We start from the raw sequence: 20,758 nt of genomic DNA on the forward strand, positions 1-20,758 counted from the left end.
ACAGAGAGAGTGACTGTGAGGATTAGGGAGAGACAGTGAGGATTAGGGAGAGAGTGACAGTGAGGATTAGAGAGTGACAGTGAGGATTAGAGAGTGACAGTGAGGATTAGGGAGAGAGTGACAGTGAGGATTAGAGAGAGAGTGACAGTGAGGATTAGAGAGAGAGAGACAGTGAGGGTTAGAGAGAGAGTGCCTGTGAGGATTAGAGAGAGAGTGACAGTGAGGATTAGGGAGTGAGTGACAGTGAGGAGTAGAGAGTGACAGTGAGGATTAGGGTGTGACAGTGAGAATTAGGGAGAGAGTGAGAGTGAGGATTAGGAAGAGAGTGACAGTGAGGATTAGTGAGTGACAGTGAGGGTTACGGAGAGAGTGACATTGAGGATTAAGGACAGACAGTGAGGATTAGAGAGAGTCATTGAGGATTACAGGGAGAGTGACAGTGAGCATTAGAGAGAGACAGTGAGGATTAGGAGTGACAGTGATGATTAGAGAGAGAGTGACAGTGAGGAGTAGAGAGTGACAGTGAGGATAAGAAAGTGATAGTAAGTGTTAGGGAGAGAGTGACAGTGAGGATTAGAGAGAGAGAGAGTGACAGTGAGGATTAGAGAGTGACAGTGAGGATTAGAGAGAGTGACAGTGAGGATTAGAGAGAGTGACAGTGAGGATTAGAGAGAGCGTGACAGTGAGGATTAGAGAGTTACAGTGAGGATTAGAGAGTGACAGTGAGGATTAGTGAGAGAGTGACTTTGAGTATGAGCGAGAGACAGTGAGGATTAGGGAGAGAGTGACAGTGAGGATTAGAGAATGACAGTGAGGATTAGAGAGAGTGTCAGTGAGGATTAGGGAGAGAGTGACAGTGAGGATTAGAGAGAGAGTGACAGTGAGGATTAGAGAGTTACAGTGAGGATTAGAGAGTGACAGTGAGGATTAGGGAGAGAGTGACATTGAGGATTAGGGAGAGACAGTGAGGATTAGGGAGAGTTTGACAGTGAGGATTAGAGAATGACAGTGAGGATTAGAGAGAGTGACAGTGAGGATGAGGGAGAGAGTGACAGTGAGGATTAGGGTGAGAGTGAAAGTGAGGATTAGAGAGTGACAGTGAGGATTACGGAGAGAGTGACAGTGACGATTAGAGAGAGAGTGACAGTGAGGATTAGAGAGAGAGTAACAGTGAGGATTAGAGAGAGAGAGTGACACTGAGGATTAGAAAGAGAGTTACAGTGAGGATTAGGGAGACAGTGACAGTGAGGATTAGAGAGAGAGTGACAGTGAGGATTAGAGAGAGAGTAACAGTGAGGATTATAGAGAGATTGACAGTGAGGGTTAGAGAGAGAGTGACAGTGAGGATTAGAGAGAGAGTGACAGTGATGATTAGGGAGTGAGTGACAGTGAGGATTAGGGAGAGAGTGACTGTGAGGATTAGAGAGAGACAGTGAGGATTAGGGAGAGAGTGACAGTGAGGATTAGAGAGTGACAGTTAGGATTAGAGAGTGAGAGTGAGGATTAGGGAGAGAGTGACAGTGAGGATTAGAGAGAGAGTCACAGTGAGGATTAGGTAGAGAGTGACAGTGAGGATTAGAGAGAGAGAGTGGCAGTGAGGATTAGAGAGTGACAGTGAGGATTAGAGAGAGAGTCACAGTGAGGATTAGGGAGAGAGTGACAGTGACGATTAGAGAGAGAGTCACCGTGAGGATTAGGGAGAGTGTGGCAGTGAGGATTAGAGAGAGAGTGACAGAGAATATTAGCGAGAGAGTGACAGTGAGGGTTAGAGAATGACAGTGATGATTAGAGAGAGTGACAGTGAGGATTAGGGAGAGAACTGACAGTGAGGATTAGAGAGAGAGTGACAGTGAGGATTAGGGAGAGAGTGACAGTGAGAGTTAGAGAATGACAGAGAGGATTAGAGAGAGTGACAGTGAAGAATAGCGAGAGCGTGACAGTGAGGATTGGAGAGAGAGTGACATTGAGGAAAAGAGACAGTGAGGGTTAGAGAGAGATTGACAGTGAGGGTTAGAGAGAGAGTGACAGTGAGGATTAGAGAGTGAGTGACAGTGAGAGTTAGAGAGAGAGTGACAGTGAGGATTAGAGAGAGAGTGACAGTGATGATTAGGGAGTGAGTGACAGTGAGGATTACAGAGAGAGTGACTGTGAGGATTAGAGAGAGACAGTGAGGATTAGGGAGAGAGTGACAGTGAGGATTAGAGAGTGACAGTTAGGATTAGAGAGTGAGAGTGAGGATTAGGGAGAGAGTGACAGTGAGGATTAGAGAGAGAGTCACAGTGAGGATTAGGTAGAGAGTGACAGTGAGGATTAGAGAGAGAGAGTGGCAGTGAGGATTAGAGAGTGACAGTGAGGATTAGAGAGAGAGTCACAGTGAGGATTAGGGAGAGTGTGGCAGTGAGGATTAGAGAGAGAGTGACAGAGAATATTAGCGAGAGAGTGACAGTGAGGGTTAGAGAATGACAGTGATGATTGGAGAGAGTGACAGTGAGGATTAGGGAGAGAACTGACAGTGAGGATTAGAGAGAGAGTGACAGTGAGGATTATGGAGAGAGTGACAGTGAGAGTTAGAGAATGACAGAGAGGATTAGAGAGAGTGACAGTGAAGAATAGGGAGAGCGTGACAGTGAGGATTGGAGAGAGAGTGACATTGAGGAAAAGAGACAGTGAGGGTTAGAGAGAGATTGACAGTGAGGGTTAGAGAGAGAGTGACAGTGAGGATTAGGGAGTGAGTGACAGTGAGGAGTAGAGAGTGACAGTGAGGATTAGGGTGTGACAGTGAGAATTAGGGAGAGAGTGAGAGTGAGGATTAGGGAGAGAGTGACTGCGAGGATTAGTGAGTGACAGTGAGGGTTACGGAGAGAGTGACATTGAGGATTAAGGACAGACAGTGAGGATTAGAGAGAGTCAATGAGGATTACAGGGAGAGTGACAGTGAGCATTAGAGAGAGACAGTGAGGATTAGGAGTGACAGTGATGATTAGAGAGAGAGTGACAGTGAGGAGTAGAGAGTTACAGTGAGGATAAGAGAGTGATAGTAAATATTAGGGAGAGAGTGACAGTGAGGAATAGAGAGAGAGAGCGAGGATTTGAGAGTGACAGTGAGGATTAGAGAGAGTGGCAGTGAGGATTAGGCAGAGAGTTACAGTGAGGATTAGAGAGAGAGTAACAGTGAGGATTAGAGAAGTGAGTGATACTGAGGATTAGAGAGTGACCGTGAGGATTAGGGAGTGACAGTGAGGTTTGGAGAGAGAGTGACAGACAGGTTTAGCGAGAGACTGACAGGGAGGGTTAGAGAATGACAGTGATGATTAGAAAGAGAGACAGTGAGGATTAGCGAGAGAACTGACAGTGAGGAATAGAGAGAGAGTGACAGTGAGGAGAAGGGAGAGAGTGACAGTGAGAGTTAGAGAATGACAGAGAGGATTAGAGAGAGTGACAGTGAAGAATAGGGAGAGCGTGACAGTGGGGATTAGAGAGAGAGTTACAGTGAGGAAAAGAGAGAGAGTGACAGTGAGGGTTAGAGAGAGATTGACAGTGAGGGTTAGAGAGAGAGTGACAGTGAGGATTAGAGAGAGAGTGACAGTGAGGGTTAGAGAGAGAGTGCCAGTGAGAATTAGAGGGAGAGTGACAGTGAGGATTAGGGAGTGAGTGACAGTGAGGAGTAGAGAGTGACAGTGAGGATTAGGGTGTCACAGTGAGGATTAGGGAGAGAGTGAGAGTGAGGATTAGGGATAGAGCGACAGTGAGGATTAGTGAGTGACAGTGAGGGTTACGGAGAGAGTGACATTGAGGATTAAGGACAGACAGTGAGGATTGGAGAGAGTCATTGAGGATTACAGGGAGAGTATCAGTGAGCATTAGAGAGAGACGGTGAGGATTAGGGAGTGACAGTGAGGATTAGGAGTGACAGTGATGATTAGAGGAGAGTGACAGTGAGGATTAGAGTGTGACAGTGAGGATTAGAGAGTGATAGTAAGTATTAGGGAGAGAGTGACAGTGAGGAATAGAGAGAGAGAGCGAGGATTTGAGAGTGACAGTGAGGATTAGAGAGAGTGGCAGTGAGGATTAGGGACAGAGTGATAGTGAGGATTAGAGAGAGAGTAACAGTGAGGATTAGAGAAGTGAGTGACACAGAGGATTAGAGAGTGACCGTGAGGATTAGGGAGTGACAGTGAGGTTTGGAGAGAGAGTGACAGTTAGGACTAGAGAGAGAGTGACAGTGAGGATTAGGGAGAGAGTGACAGTGAGGATTAGAGAGAGAGTGACACTGAGGATTAGAGAGAGAGTGACATTGAGGATTAGTGAGAGTGACAGTGAGGATTAGGGAGAGAGTGACAGTGAGGATTAGAGAATGACAGTGTGGATTAGAGAGAGTGACAGTGAGGTTTAGGGAGAGAGTGACAGTGAGGATTAGAGAGAGAGTGACAGTGAGGATTAGAGAGAGAATGACAGTGAGGATTAGAGAGTGACATTGAGGATTAGTGACAGAGTGGCAGTGAGGATTAGGGAGAGAGTGGCATTGAGGATTAGGGAGTGACAGTGAGGATTAGAGAGTGACAGTGAGGATTAGTGAGTGACAGTGAGGATTAGAGAGAGAGAGTGACAGTGAGGATTAGAGAGTGACAGTGAGGATTAGGGAGAGAGTGACATTGCGGATTAGCGAGAGGCAGTGAGGATTAGGGAGAGAATGACAGTGAGGCTTAGAGAATGACAGTGTGGATTAGAGAGAGTGACAGTGAGGATTAGGGAGAGAGTGACAGTGAGGATTAGAGAGAGAGTGACAGTGAGGATTAGTGAGTGACAGTGAGGGTTATGGAGAAAGTGACAGTGAGGATTAGAGAGAGAGTGACACTGAGGATTAGGGACAGAGTTACAGTGAGGATTAGAGAGAGAGTGACAGTGAGGATTAGGGAGTGTTTGACAGTGAGGATGAGAGAGAGAGTGACAGTGTGGGTTAGAGAGAGAGTGACAGTGAGGATTAGGGAGAGAGTGACAGTGAGGATTAGAGAGTGGCAGTGAGGATTAGAGAGAGAATGACAGTGAGGATTAGAAAGTGACAGTGTGGATTAGAGAGTGACAGTGAGGATTAGGGAGAGACACTGAGGATTTGGGAGCGAGTGACATTGTGGATTCGTGAGAGACAGTGAGGATTAGGGAGAGTTTGACAGTGAGGATTAGAGAATGACAGTGAGGATTAGAGAGAGAGTGACAGTGTGGGTTAGAGAGAGAGTGACAGTGAGGATTAGGGAGAGAGTGACAGTGAGGATTAGAGAGTGACAGTGAGGATTAGAGAGTGACAGTGAGGATTAGAGAGAGAGTGACAGTGAGGATAAGAGAGTGACAGTGAGGATTAGGGAGAGAGTGACAGTGAGGATTAGAGAGAGAGTGACAGTGAAGATTAGAGAGAGAGTGAGAGTGAGGGTTAGAGAGAGAGTGACAGTGAGGATTAGGGAGAGAGTGACATTGTGGTTTAGGTAGAGACAGTGAGGATTAGGGAGAGTTTGACAGTGAGGATTAGAGAATGACAGTGAGGATTAGGGAGAGTGAAAGTGAGGATTACGGAGAGAGTGTCAGTGACGATTAGAGAGAGAGTGACAGTGAGGATTAGAGATTGACAGTGAGGATTAGGTTGAGAGTGACAGTGAGGAATAGAGAGAGTGTGACAGTGAGGATTAGAGAGTGACAGTGAGGATTAGAGAGTGACAGTGAGGATTAGGGAGAGAGTGACAGTGAGGATTAGAGAGAGAGTGACAGAGAGGATTAGCGAGAGAGTGACAGTGAGGGTTAGAGAATGACAGTGATCATTAGAGAGAGTGACAGTAAGGATTAGGGAGAGAACTGACAGTGATGATTAGAGAGAGAGTGACAGTGAGGATTAGAGAGTTACAGTGAGGATTAGAGAGTGACAGTGAGGATTAGGGAGTGAGTGACAGTGAGGATTACAGAGAGAGTGACTGTGAGGATTAGAGAGAGACAGTGAGGATTAGAGAGAGAGTGACAGTTAGGATTAGAGAGTGACAGTGAGGATTAGAGAGTGACAGTGAGGATTAGGGAGAGAGTGACAGTGAGGATTAGAGAGAGAGTCACAGTGAGGATTAGGGAGAGAGTGACTGTGAGGATTAGAGAGAGAGTGACAGTGAGGATTCGAGAGTGACAGTGACGAATAGAGAGTGACAGTGAGGATTAGAGAAAGAGAGTGACAGTGAGGATTAGAGAGTGATAGTGAGGATTAGAGAGTGACAGTGAGGATTAGGGAGAGAGTGACAGTGAGGATTAGAGAGAGAGTCACCGTGAGGATTAGGGAGAGAGTGACAGTGAGGAATAGAGAGAGAGTGACAGAGAATATTAGCGAGAGAGTGACAGTGAGGGTTAGAGAATGACAGTGATGATTAGAGAGAGTGACAGTGAGGATTAGGGAGAGAACTGACAGTGAGGATTAGAGAGAGAGTGACAGTGAGGATTAGGGAGAGAGTGACAGTGAGAGTTAGAGAATGACAGAGAGGATTAGAGAGAGTGACAGTGAAGAATAGGGAGAGCATGTCAGTGAGGATTGGAGAGAGAGTGACATTGAGGAAAAGAGAGAGAGTGACAGTGAGGGTTAGAGAGAGATTGACAGTGAGGGTTAGAGAAAGAGTGACAGTGAGGATTAGAGAGTGAGTGACAGTGAGGGTTAGAGAGAGAGTGCCAGTGAGGATTAGAGAGAGGGTGACAGTGAGGATTAGGGAGTGAGTGACAGTGAGGAGTAGAGAGTGACAGTGAGGATTAGGGTGTGACAGTGAGAATTAGGGATAGAGTGAGAGCGAGGATTAGGGAGAGAGTGACTGTGAGGATTAGTGAGTGACAGTGAGGGTTACGGAGAGAGTGACATTGAGGATTAAGGACAGACAGTGAGGATTAGAGAGAGTCATTGAGGATTACAGGGAGAGTGACAGTGAGCATTAGAGAGAGACAGTGAGGATTAGGAGTGACAGTGATGATTAGAGAGAGAGTGACAGTGAGGATTAGAGAGTGACAGTGAGGATAAGAGAGTGATAGTAAGTATTAGGGAGAGAGTGACAGTGAGGAATAGAGAGAGAGAGCGAGGATTTGAGAGTGACAGTGAGGATTAGACAGAGTGGCAGTGTGGATTAGGGAGAGAGTGACAGTGAGGATTAGAGAGAGAGTAACAGTGAGGATAAGAGAGAGAGTGACACTGAAGATTATAGAGTGACCGTGAGGATTAGGGAGTGACAGTGACGTTTGGAGAGAGAGTGACAGTTAGGATTAGAGAGAGAGTGACAGAGAGGTTTAGCGAGAGAGTGACAGTGAGGGTTAGAGAATGACAGTGATGATTAGAGAGAGTGACAGTGAGGATTAGCGAGAGACCTGACAGTGAGGATTAGAGAGAGAGTGACAGTGAGGATTAGGGAGAGAGTGACAGTGAGAGTTAGAGAATGACAGAGAGGATTAGAGAGAGTGACAGTGAAGAATAGGGAGAGCGGGACAGTGAGGATTAGAGAGAGAGTGACAGTCAGGAAAAGAGAGAGAGTAACAGTGAGGGTTAGAGCGAGATTCACAGTGAGGGTTAGAGAGAGGGTGACAGTGAGGATTAGAGAGAGAGTGACAGTGAGGGTTAGATAATGACAGGGAGGATTAGAGAGAGAGTGACTGAGGATTGGAGAGTGTCAGTGAGGATTAGGGAGAGAGTGACATTGTGGATTAGGGAGAGACAGTGAGGATTAGGGAGAGTTTGACAGTGAGGATTAGAGAATGACAGTGAGGATTAGAGAGAGTGACAGTGAGGATGAGGGAGAGAGTGACAGTGAGCTTTAGGGTGAGAGTGACATTGAGGATTAGAGTGTGACAGTGAGGATTACGGAGAGAGTGTCAGTGACGATTAGAGAGAGAGTGACAGTGAGGAATAGAGAGTGACAGAGGATTAGAGAGTGACAGAGAGGATTAGGGAGAGAGTGACAGTGAGGAATAGAGAGTGACAGTGAGGAATAGAGAGAGTGTGACAGTGAGGATTAGAGAGTGACAGTGAGGATTAGAGAGTGACAGTGAGGATTAGGGAGATAGTGACAGTGAGGATGAGAGAGAGAGTCACAGTGAGGATTAGGGAGAGAGTGACAGAGAGGATTAGCGAGAGAGTGACAGTGAGGGTTAGAGAATGACAGTGATGATTAGAGAGAGTGACAGTGAGGATTAGGGAGAGAACTGACAGTGAGGATTAGAGAGAGAGTGACAGTGAGGATTAGGGAGAAAGTGACAGTGAGAGTTAGAAAATGACAGAGAGGATTAGAGAGAGTGACAGTGAAGAATAGGGAGAGCGTGACAGTGAGGATTAGAGAGAGAGTGACAGTGAGGAAAAGAGAGAGAGTGACAGTGAGGGTTAGAGAGAGATTGACAGTGAGGGTTAGAGAGAGAGTGACAGTGAGGGTTAGAGAGAGAGTGCCAGTGAGGATTAGAGAGAGTGACAGTGAGGATTAGGGAGTGAGTGACAGTGAGGAGTAGAGAGTGACAGTGAGGATTAGGGTGTGACAGTGAGGATTAGGGAGAGAGTGAGAGTGAGGATTAGGGAGAGAGTGACAGTGAGGATTAGTGAGTGACAGTGAGGGTTACGGAGAGAGTGACATTGAGGATTAAGGACAGACAGTGAGGATTAGAGAGAGTCATTGAGGATTACAGGGAGAGTGACAGTGAGCATTAGAGAGAGACGGTGAGGATTAGGGAGTGACAGTGAGGATTAGGAGTGACAGTGATGATTAGAGGAGAGTGACAGTGAGGATTAGAGAGTGACAGTGAGGATTAGAGAGTAATAGTAAGTATTAGGGAGAGAGTGACAGTGAGGAATAGAGAGTGACAGTGAGGATTAGGGAGATAGTGACAGTGAGGATGAGAGAGAGAGTCACAGTGAGGATTAGGGAGAGAGTGACAGAGAGGATTAGCGAGAGAGTGACAGTGAGGGTTAGAGAATGACAGTGATGATTAGAGAGAGTGACAGTGAGGATTAGGGAGAGAACTGACAGTGAGGATTAGAGAGAGAGTGACAGTGAGGATTAGGGAGAGAGTGACAGTGAGAGTTCGTGAATGACAGAGAGGATTAGAGAGAGTGACAGTGAAGAATAGGGAGAGCGTGACAGTGAGGATTGGAGAGAGAGTGACATTGAGGAAAAGAGAGAGAGTGACAGTGAGGGTTAGAGAGAGATTGACAGTGAGGGTTAGAGAGAGAGTGACAGTGAGGATTAGAGAGTGAGTGACAGTGAGGGTTAGAGAGAGAGTGCCAGTGAGGATTAGAGAGAGAGTGACAGTTAGGATTAGGGAGTGAGTGAAAGTGAGGAGTAGAGAGTGACAGTGAGGATTAGGGTGTGACAGTGAGAATTAGGGAGAGAGTGAGCGTGAGGATTAGGGAGAGTGACTGTGAGGATTAGTGAGTGACAGTGAGGGTTACGGAGAGAGTGACATTGAGGATTAAGGACAGACAGTGAGGATTAGAGAGAGTCATTGAGGATTACAGGGAGAGTGACAGTGAGCATTAGAGAGAGACAGTGAGGATTAGAGAGTGACAGTGAGGATTAGGGAGAGAGTGACAGTGAGGATTAGAGAGAGAGTCACAGTGAGGATTAGGGAGAGAGTGACAGTGAGGATTAGAGAATGACAGTGATGATTAGAGAGAGTGACAGTGAGGATTAGGGAGAGAACTGACCGTGAGGATTAGAGAGAGAGTGACAGTGAGGATTAGGGAGAGAGTGACATTGAGAGTTAGAGAATGACAGAGAGGATTAGCGAGAGAGTGACAGTGAGGGTTAGAGAATGACAGTGATGATTATAGAGAGTGACAGTGAGGATTAGGGAGAGAACTGACAGTGAGGATTAGAGAGAGAGTGACAGTGAGGATTAGGGAGAGAGTGACAGTGAGAGTTAGAGAATGACAGAGAGGATTAGAGAGAGTGACAGTGAAGAATAGGGAGAGCGTGACAGTGAGGACTAGAGAGAGCGTGACAGTGAGGAAAAGAGAGAGAGTGACAGTGAGGGTTAGAGAGAGATTGACAGTGAGGGTTAGAGAGAGAGTGACAGTGAGGATTAGAGAGAGAGTGACAGTGAGGGTTAGAGAGAGAGTGCCAGTGAGGATTAGAGAGAGAGTGACAGTGAGGATTAGGGAGTGAGTGACAGTGAGGAGTAGAGAGTGACAGTGAGGATGAGGGTGTGACAGTGAGGATTAGGGAGAGAGTGAGCGTGAGGATTAGGGAGAGAGTGACAGTGAGGATTAGTGATGACAGTGAGGGTTACGGAGAGAGTGACATTGAGGATTAAGGACAGACAGTGAGGATTAGAGAGCGTCATTGAGGATTACAGGGAGAGTGACAGTGAGCATTAGAGAGAGACGGTGAGGATTAGGGAGTGACAGTGAGGATTAGGAGTGACAGTGATGATTAGAGGAGAGTGACAGTGAGGATTAGAGAGTGACAGTGAGGATTAGAGAGTGATAGTAAGTATTAGGGAGAGAGTGACAGTGAGGAATAGAGAGAGAGAGCGAGGATTTGAGAGTGACAGTGAGGATTAGAGAGAGTGGCAGTGAGGATTAGGGAGAGAGTTACAGTGAGGATTAGAGAGAGAGTAACAGTGAGGATTAGAGAAGTGAGTGACACTGAGGATTAGAGAGTGACCGTGAGGATTAGGGAGTGACAGTGAGGTTTGGAGAGAGCGTGACAGTTAGGACTAGAGAGAGAGTGACAGTGAGGATTACGGAGAGAGTGACAGTGAGGATTAGAGAGGGAGTGACACTGATGATTAGAGAGAGAGTGACATTGAGGATTAGTGAGAGTGACAGTGAGGATTAGAGAGAAAGTGACAGAGAATATTAGCGAGAGAGTGACAGTGAGGGTTAGAGAATGACAGTGATGATTAGAGAGAGTGACAGTGAGGATTAGGGAGAGAACTGACAGTGAGGATTAGAGAGAGAGTGACAGTGAGGATTAGGGAGAGAGTGACAGTGAGAGTTAGTGAATGACAGAGAGCATTAGAGAGAGTGACAGTGAAGAATAGGGAGAGCGTGACAGTGAGGATTGGAGAGAGAGTGACATTGAGGAAAAGAGAGAGAGTGACAGTGAGGGTTAGAGAGAGATTGACAGAGAGGGTTAGAGAGAGAGTGACAGTGAGGATTAGAGAGTGAGTGACAGTGAGGGTTAGAGAGAGTGTGCCAGTGAGGATTAGAGAGAGAGTGACAGTGAGGATTAGGGAGTGAGTGACAGTGAGGAGTAGAGAGTGACAGTGAGGATTAGGGTGTGACAGTGAGAATTAGGGAGAGATTGAAAGTGAGGTTTAGGGAGAGAGTGACTGTGAGGATTAGTGAGTGACAGTGAGGGTTACGGAGAGAGTGACATTGAGGATTAAGGACAGACAGTGAGGATTAGAGAGAGTCATTGAGGATTACAGGGAGAGTGACAGTGAGCATTAGAGAGAGACAGTGAGGATTAGGAGTGACAGTGATGATTAGAGAGAGAGTGACAGTGAGGATTAGAGAGTGACAGTGAGGATAAGAGAGTGATAGTAAGTATTAGGGAGAGAGTGACAGTGAGGAATAGAGAGAGAGAGCGAGGATTTGAGAGTGACAGTGAGGATTAGACAGAGTGGCAGTGTGGATTAGGGAGAGAGTGACAGTGAGGATTAGAGAGAGAGTAACAGTGAGGATAAGAGAGAGAGTGGAGAAAGTGAGTCTGCAGATGCTGGAGATCAAAGTTGAAACTTTATTGCTGGAACAGCACAGCAGGTCAGGCAGCATCCAGGGAACAGGAGATTCGACGTTTCGGGCACAGGCCCTTCTTCAGGAATGAGGCCCATTCCTGAAGAAGGGCCTGTGCCCGAAACGTCGAATCTCCTGTTCCCTGGATGCTGCCTGACCTGCTGTGCTGTTCCAGCAATAAAGTTTCAACTAAGAGAGAGAGTGACACTGAGGATTATAGAGTGACCGTGATGATTAGGGAGTGACAGTGACGTTTGGAGAGAGAGTGACAGTTAGTATGAGAGAGAGAGTGACAGAGAGGTTTAGCCAGAGAGTGACAGTGAGGGTTAGAGAATGACAGTGATGATTAGAGAGAGTGACAGTGAGGATTAGCGAGAGAACTGACAGTGAGGATTAGAGAGAGAGTGACAGTGAGGATTAGGGAGAGAGTGACAGTGAGAGTTAGAGAATGACAGAGAGGATTAGAGAGAGTGACAGTGAAGAATAGGGAGAGCGTGACCATGAGGATTAGAGAGAGTGACAGTCAGGAAAAGAGAGAGAGTGACAGTGAGGGTTAGAGAGAGATTGACAGTGAGGGTTAGAGAGAGAGTGACAGTGAGGATTAGAGAGAGAGTGACAGTGAGGGTTAGAGAATGACAGGGAGGATTAGAGAGAGAGTGACTGAGGATTGGAGAGTGACAGTGAGGATTAGGGAGAGAGTGACATTGTGGATTAGGGAGAGACAGTGAGGATTAGGGAGAGTTTGACAGTGAGGATTAGAGAATGACAGTGAGGATTAGAGAGAGTGACAGTGAGGATGAGGGAGAGAGTGACAGTGAGCTTTAGGGTGAGAGTGACAGTGAGGATTAGAGAGTGACAGTGAGGATTACGGAGAGAGTGTCAGTGACGATTAGAGAGAGAGTGACAGTGATGATTCGAGAATGACAGTGAGGATTAGAGAGAGTGACAGTGAGGATGAGGGAGAGAGTGATAGTGAGCTTTAGGGTGAGAGTGACAGTGAGGGTAAGAGAGTGACAGTGAGGATTACGGAGAGAGTGTCAGTGACGATTAGAGAGAGAGTGACAGTGAGGATTAGAGAGTGACAGTGAGGATTAGGGAGAGAGTGACAGTGAGGAATGGAGAGTGACAGTGAGGAATAGAGAGAGTGTGACAGTGAGGATTAGAGACTGACAGTGAGGATTAGAGAGTGACAGTGGGGATTAGGGAGAGACTGACAGTGAGGATTAGAGAGAGAGTCACAATGAGGATTAGGGAGAGAGTGAAAGTGAGGATTAGAGAATGACGATGATGATTAGAGAGAGTGACTGTGAGGATTAGGGAGAGAATTGACAGTGAGGATTAGAGAGAGAGTGACAGTGAGGATTAGGGAGAGAGTGACATTGAGAGTTAGAGAATGACAGAGAGGATTAGCGAGAGAGTGACAGTGAGGGTTAGAGAATGACAGTGATGATTAGAGAGACAGTGACAGTGAGGATTAGGGAGAGAACTGACAGTGAGGGTTAGAGAGAGAGTGACAGTGAGGATTAGAGAGTGAGTGACAGTGAGGGTTAGAGAGAGTGTGCCAGTGAGGATTAGAGAGAGAGTGACAGTGAGGATTAGGGAGTGAGTGACAGTGAGGAGTAGAGAGTGACAGTGAGGATTAGGGTGTGACAGTGAGAATTAGGGAGAGAGTGAGAGTGAGGATTAGGGAGAGAGTGACTGTGAGGATTAGTGAGTGACAGTGAGGGTTACGGAGAGAGTGACATTGAGGATTAAGGACAGACAGTGAGGATTAGAGAGAGTCATTGAGGATTACAGGGAGAGTGACAGTGAGCATTAGAGAGAGACAGTGAGGATTAGGAGTGACAGTGATGATTAGAGAGAGAGTGACAGTGAGGATTAGAGAGTGACAGTGAGGATAAGAGAGTGATAGTAAGTATTAGGGAGAGAGTGACAGTGAGGAATAGAGAGAGAGAGCGAGGATTTGAGAGTGACAGTGAGGATTAGACAGAGTGGCAGTGTGGATTAGGGAGAGAGTGACAGTGAGGATTAGAGAGAGAGTAACAGTGAGGATAAGAGAGAGAGTGACACTGAGGATTATAGAGTGACCGTGAGGATTAGGGAGTGACAGTGACGTTTGGAGAGAGAGTGACAGTTAGTATTAGAGAGAGAGTGACAGAGAGGTTTAGCGAGAGAGTGACAGTGAGGGTTAGAGAATGACAGTGATGATTAGAGAGAGTGACAGTGAGGATTAGCGAGAGAACTGACAGTGAGGATTAGAGAGAGAGTGACAGTGAGGATTAGGGAGAGAGTGACAGTGATAGTTAGAGAATGACAGAGAGGATTAGAGAGAGTGACAGTGAAGAATAGGGAGAGCGTGACCATGAGGATTAGAGAGAGTGACAGTCAGGAAAAGAGAGAGAGTGACAGTGAGGGTTAGAGAGAGATTGACAGTGAGGGTTAGAGAGAGAGTGACAGTGAGGATTAGAGAGAGAGTGACAGTGAGGGTTAGAGAATGACAGGGAGGATTAGAGAGAGAGTGACTGAGGATTGGAGAGTGACAGTGAGGATTAGGGAGAGAGTGACATTGTGGATTAGGGAGAGACAGTGAGGATTAGGGAGAGTTTGACAGTGAGGATTAGAGAATGACAGTGAGGATTAGAGAGAGTGACAGTGAGGATGAGGGAGAGAGTGACAGTGAGCTTTAGGGTGAGAGTGACAGTGAGGATTAGAGAGTGACAGTGAGGATTACGGAGAGAGTGTCAGTGACGATTAGAGAGAGAGTGACAGTGATGATTCGAGAATGACAGTGAGGATTAGAGAGAGTGACAGTGAGGATGAGGGAGAGAGTGATAGTGAGCTTTAGGGTGAGAGTGACAGTGAGGGTTAGAGAGTGACAGTGAGGATTACGGAGAGAGTGTCAGTGACGATTAGAGAGAGAGTGACAGTGAGGATTAGAGAGTGACAGTGAGGATTAGGGAGAGAGTGACAGTGAGGAATGGAGAGTGACAGTGAGGAATAGAGAGAGTGTGACAGTGAGGATTAGAGACTGACAGTGAGGATTAGAGAGTGACAGTGGGGATTAGGGAGAGACTGACAGTGAGGATTAGAGAGAGAGTCACAATGAGGATTAGGGAGAGAGTGAAAGTGAGGATTAGAGAATGACGATGATGATTAGAGAGAGTGACTGTGAGGATTAGGGAGAGAATTGACAGTGAGGATTAGAGAGAGAGTGACAGTGAGGATTAGGGAGAGAGTGACATTTAGAGTTAGAGAATGACAGAGAGGATTAGCGAGAGAGTGACAGTGAGGGTTAGAGAATGACAGTGATGATTAGAGAGACAGTGACAGTGAGGATTAGGGAGAGAACTGACAGTGAGGGTTAGAGAGAGAGTGACAGTGAGGATTAGAGAGTGAGTGACAGTGAGGGTTAGAGAGAGTGTGCCAGTGAGGATTAGAGAGAGAGTGACAGTGAGGATTAGGGAGTGAGTGACAGTGAGGAGTAGAGAGTGACAGTGAGGATTAGGGTGTGACAGTGAGAATTAGGGAGAGAGTGAGAGTGAGGATTAGGGAGAGAGTGACTGTGAGGATTAGTGAGTGACAGTGAGGGTTACGGAGAGAGTGACATTGAGGATTAAGGACAGACAGTGAGGATTAGAGAGAGTCATTGAGGATTACAGGGAGAGTGACAGTGAGCATTAGAGAGAGACAGTGAGGATTAGGAGTGACAGTGATGATTAGAGAGAGAGTGACAGTGAGGATTAGAGAGTGACAGTGAGGATAAGAGAGTGATAGTAAGTATTAGGGAGAGAGTGACAGTGAGGAATAGAGAGAGAGAGCGAGGATTTGAGAGTGACAGTGAGGATTAGACAGAGTGTCAGTGTGGATTAGGGAGAGAGTGACAGTGAGGATTAGAGAGAGAGTAACAGTGAGGATAAGAGAGAGAGTGACACTGAGGATTATAGAGTGACCGTGAGGATTAGGGAGTGACAGTGACGTTTGGAGAGAGAGTGTCAGTTAGGATTAGAGAGAGAGTGACAGAGAGGTTTAGCGAGAGAGTGACAGTGAGGGTTAGAGAATGACAGTGATGATTAGAGAGAGTGACAGTGAGGATTAGCGAGAGAACTGACAGTGAGGATTAGAGAGAGAGTGACAGTGAGGATTAGGGAGAGAGTGACAGTGAGAGTTAGAGAATGACAGAGAGGATTAGAGAGAGTGACAGTGAAGAATAGGGAGAGCGTGACCATGAGGATTAGAGAGAGTGACAGTCAGGAAAAGAGAGAGAGTGACAGTGAGGGTTAGAGAGAGATTGACAGTGAGGTTTAGAGAGAGAGTGACAGTGAGGATTAGAGAGAGAGTGACAGTGAGGGTTAGAGAATGACAGGGAGGATTAGAGAGAGAGTGACTGAGGATTGGAGAGTGACAGTGAGGATTAGGGAGAGAGTGACATTGTGGATTAGGGAGAGACAGTGAGGATTAGGGAGAGTTTGACAGTGAGGATTAGAGAATGACAGTGAGGATTAGAGAGAGTGACAGTGAGGATGAGGGAGAGAGTGACAGTGAGCTTTAGGGTGAGAGTGACAGTGAGGATTAGAGAGTGACAGTGAGGATTACGGAGAGAGTGTCAGTGACGATTAGAGAGAGCGTGACAGTGATGATTAGAGAATGACAGTGAGGATTAGAGAGAGTGACAGTGAGGATGAGGGAGAGAGTGATAGTGAGCTTTAGGGTGAGAGTGACAGTGAGGGTTAGAGAGTGACAGTGAGGATTACGGAGAGAGTGTCAGTGACGATTAGAGAGAGAGTGACAGTGAGGATTAGAGAGTGACAGTGAGGATTAGGGAGAGAGTGACAGTGAGGAATGGAGAGTGACAGTGAGGAATAGAGAGAGTGTGACAGTGAGGATTAGAGACTGACAGTGAGGATTAGAGAGTGACAGTGGGGATTAGGGAGAGACTGACAGTGAGGATTAGAGAGAGAGTCACAATGAGGATTAGGGAGAGAGTGAAAGTGAGGATTAGAGAATGACGATGATGATTAGAGAGAGTGACTGTGAGGATTAGGGAGAGAATTGACAGTGAGGATTAGAGAGAGAGTGACAGTGAGGATTAGGGAGAGAGTGACATTGAGAGTTAGAGAATGACAGAGAGGATTAGCGAGAGAGTGACAGTGAGGGTTAGAGAATGACAGTGATGATTAGAGAGAGTGACAGTGAGGATTAGGGAGAGAACTGACAGTGAGGATTAGAGAGAGAGTGACAGTGAGGATTAGGGAGAGAGTGACAGTGAGAGTTAGAGAATGACAGAGAGGATTAGAGAGAGTGACAGTGAAGAATAGGGAGAGCGTGACAGTGAGGATTAGAGAGAGATTGACAGTGAGGAAAAGAGAGAGAGTGACAGTGAGGGTAAGAGAGAGATTGACAGTGAGGGTTAGAGAGAGAGTGACAGTGAGGATTAGAGAGAGAGTGAGAGTGAGGGTTAGAGAGAGAGTGCCAGTGAGGATTAGAGAGAGAGTGACAGTGAGGATTAGGGAGTGAGTGACAGTGAGGAGTAGAGAGTGACAGTGAGGATTAGGGTGTGACAGTGAGGATTAGGGAGAGAGTGAGAGTGAGGATTATGGAGAGAGTGACAGTGAGGATTAGTGAGTGACAGTGAGGGTTACGGAGAGAGTGACATTGAGGATTAAGGATAGACAGTGAGGATTAGAGAGAGTCATTGAGGATTACAGGGAGAGTGACAGTGAGCATTAGAGAGAGACGGTGAGGATTAGGGAGTGACAGTGAGGATTAGGAGTGACAGTGATGATTAGAGGAGAGTGACAGTGAGGATTAGAGATTGACAGTGAGGATTAGAGAGTGATAGTAAGTATTAGGGAGAGAGTGACAGTGCGGAATAGAGAGAGCGCGAGGATTTGAGAGTGACAGTGAGGATTAGAGAGAGTGGCAGTGAGGATTAGGGAGAGAGTTACAGTGAGGATTAGAGAGAGAGTAACAGTGAGGATTAGAGAAGTGAGTGACACTGAGGATTAGAGAGTGACCGTGAGGATTAGGTAGTGACAGTGAGGTTTGGAGAGAGAGTGACAGTTCGGACTAGAGAGAGAGTGACAGTGAGGATTAGGGAGAGAGTGACAGTGAGGATTAGAGAGGGTGTGACACTGAGAATTAGAGAGAGAGTGACATTGAGGATTAGTGAGAGTGACAGTGAGGATTAGGGAGAGAGTGACAGTGAGGATTAGAGAATGACAGTGTGGATTAGAGAGAGTGACAGTGAGGATTAGGGAGAGAGTGACAGTGAGGATTAGAGAGAGTGTGACAGTGAGGATTAGAGAGAGAGTGACAGTGAGGATTAGAGAGTGACAGTGAGGATTAGTGACAGAGTGACAGTGAGGATTAGGGAGAGAGTGACAGTGAGGATTAGAGAGAGAATGACAGTGAGGATTAGAGAGTGACAGTGAGGATTAGTGACAGAGTGACAGTGAGGATTAGGGAGAGAGTGACAGTGAGGATTAGAAAGGGAGTGACACTGAGGATTAGAGAGAGAGTGACATTGAGGATTAGTGAGAGTGACAGTGAGGATTAGAGAGAGAGTGACAGAGAATATTAGCGAGAGAGTGACAGTGAGGGTTAGAGAAAGACAGTGATGATTAGAGAGAGTGACAGTGAGGATTAGGGAGAGAACTGACAGTGAGGATTAGAGAGAGAGTGACAGTGAGGATTAGGGACAGAGTGACAGTGAGAGTTAGTGAATGACAGAGAGGATTAGAGAGAGTGACAGTGAAGAATAGGGGGAGCGTGACAGTGAGGATTGGAGAGAGAGTGACATTGAGGAAAAGAGAGAGACTGACAGTGAGGGTTAGAGAGAGATTGACAGTGAGGGTTAGAGAGAGAGTGACAGTGAGGATTAGAGAGTGAGTGACAGTGTGGGTTAGAGAGAGAGTGCCAGTGAGGATTAGAGAGAGAGAGTGACAGTGAGGATTAGGGAGTGAGTGACAGTGAGGAGTAGAGAGTGACAGTGAGGATTAGGGTGTGACAGTGAGAATTAGGGAGAGAGTGAGAGTGAGGATTAGGGAGAGAGTGACTGTGTGGATTAGTGAGTGACAGTGAGGGTTACGGAGAGAGTGACATTGAGGATTAAGGACAGACAGTGAGGATTAGAGAGAGTCATTGAGGATTACAGGGAGAGTGACAGTGAGTATTAGAGAGAGACAGTGAGGATTAGGAGTGACAGTGATGATTAGAGAGAGAGTGACAGTGAGGATTAGAGAGTGACAGTGAGGATAAGAGAGTGATAGTAAGTATAGGGAGAGAGTGACAGTGAGGAATAGAGAGAGAGAGCGAGGATTTGAGAGTGACAGTGAGGATTAGACAGAGTGGCAGTGTGGATTAGGGAGAGAGTGACAGTGAGGATTAGAGAGAGAGTAACAGTGAGGATAAGAGAGAGAGTGACACTGAGGATTATAGAGTGACCGTGAGGATTAGGGAGTGACAGTGACGTTTGGAGAGAGAATGACAGTTAGGATTAGAGAGAGAGTGACAGAGAGGTTTAGCGAGAGAGTGACAGTGAGGGTTAGAGAATGACAGTGATGATTAGAGAGAGTGACAGTGAGGATTAGCGAGAGAACTGACAGTGAGGATTAGAGAGAGAGTGACAGTGAGGATTAGGGAGAGAGTGACAGTGAGAGTTAGAGAATGACAGAGAGGATTAGAGAGAGTGACAGTGAAGAATAGGGAGAGCGTGACAGTGAGGATTAGAGAGAGTGACAGTCAGGAAAAGAGAGAGAGTGACAGTGAGGGTTAGAGAGAGATTGACAGTGAGGGTTAGAGAGAGGGTGACGGTGAGGATTAGAGAATGACAGGGAGGATTAGAGAGAGAGTGACTGAGGATTGGAGAGTGACAGTGAGGATTAGGGAGGGAGTGACATTGTGGATTAGAGAATGACAGTGAGGATTAGAGAGAATGACAGTGAGGATGAGGGAGAGAGTGACAGTGTGCTTTAGGGTGAGAGTGACAGTGAGGATTAGAGAGTGACAGTGAGGATTACGGAGAGAGTGTCAGTGACGATTAGAGAGAGAGTGACAGTGAGGATTAGAGAGTGACAGTGAGGATTAGAGAGTGACAGTGAGGATTAGGGAGAGAGTGACAGTGAGGAATAGAGAGTGACAGTGAGGAATAGAGAGAGTGTGACAGTGAGGATTAGAGAGTGACAGTGAGGATTAGAGAGTGACAGTGAGGATTAGGGAGAGAGTGACAGTGAGGATTAGAGAGAGAGTCACAGTGAGGATTAGGGAGAGTGTGACAGTGAGGATTAGAGAATGACAGTGATGATTAGAGAGAGTGACAGTGAGGATTAGGGAGAGAACTGACAGTGAGGATTAGAGAGAGAGTGACAGTGAGGTTTAGGGAGTGAGTGACTGTGAGAGTTAGAGAATGACAGAGAGGATTAGCGAGAGAGTGACAGTGAGGGTTAGAGAATGACAGTGATGATTAGAGAGAGTGACAGTGAGGATTAGGGAGAGAGTGACAGTGAGGAATGGAGAGTGACAGTGAGGAATAGAGAGAGTGTGACAGTGAGGATTAGAGAGTGACAGTGAGGATTAGAGAGTGACAGTGAGGATTAGGGAGAGAGTGACAGTGAGGATTAGAGAGAGAGTCACAGTGAGGATTAGGGAGAGAGTGACAGTGAGGATTAGAGAATGACAGTGATGATTAGAGAGAGTGACAGTGAGGATTAGGGAGAGAACTGACAGTGAGGATTAGAGAGAGTGACAGTGAGGATTAGGGAGAGAGTGACATTGAGAGTTAGAGAATGACAGAGAGGATTAGCGAGAGAGTGACAGTGAGGGTTAGAGAATGACAGTGATGATTAGAGAGAGTGACAGTGAGGATTAGGGAGAGAACTGACAGTGAGGATTAGAGAGAGAGTGACAGTGAGGATTAGGGAGAGAGTGACAGTGAGAGTTAGAGAATGACAGAGAGGATTAGAGAGAGTGATAGTGAAGAATAGGGAGAGCGTGACAGTGAGGATTAGAGAGAGAGTGACAGTGAGGAAAAGAGAG

The sequence above is a fragment of the Chiloscyllium plagiosum genome, unplaced genomic scaffold (assembly GCF_037043375.1).
Source record: "Chiloscyllium plagiosum isolate Xiang-an unplaced genomic scaffold, Cpla_swu_hap1 HiC_scaffold_42, whole genome shotgun sequence".
Classification (NCBI taxonomy): Eukaryota; Metazoa; Chordata; class Chondrichthyes; order Orectolobiformes; family Hemiscylliidae; genus Chiloscyllium; species Chiloscyllium plagiosum.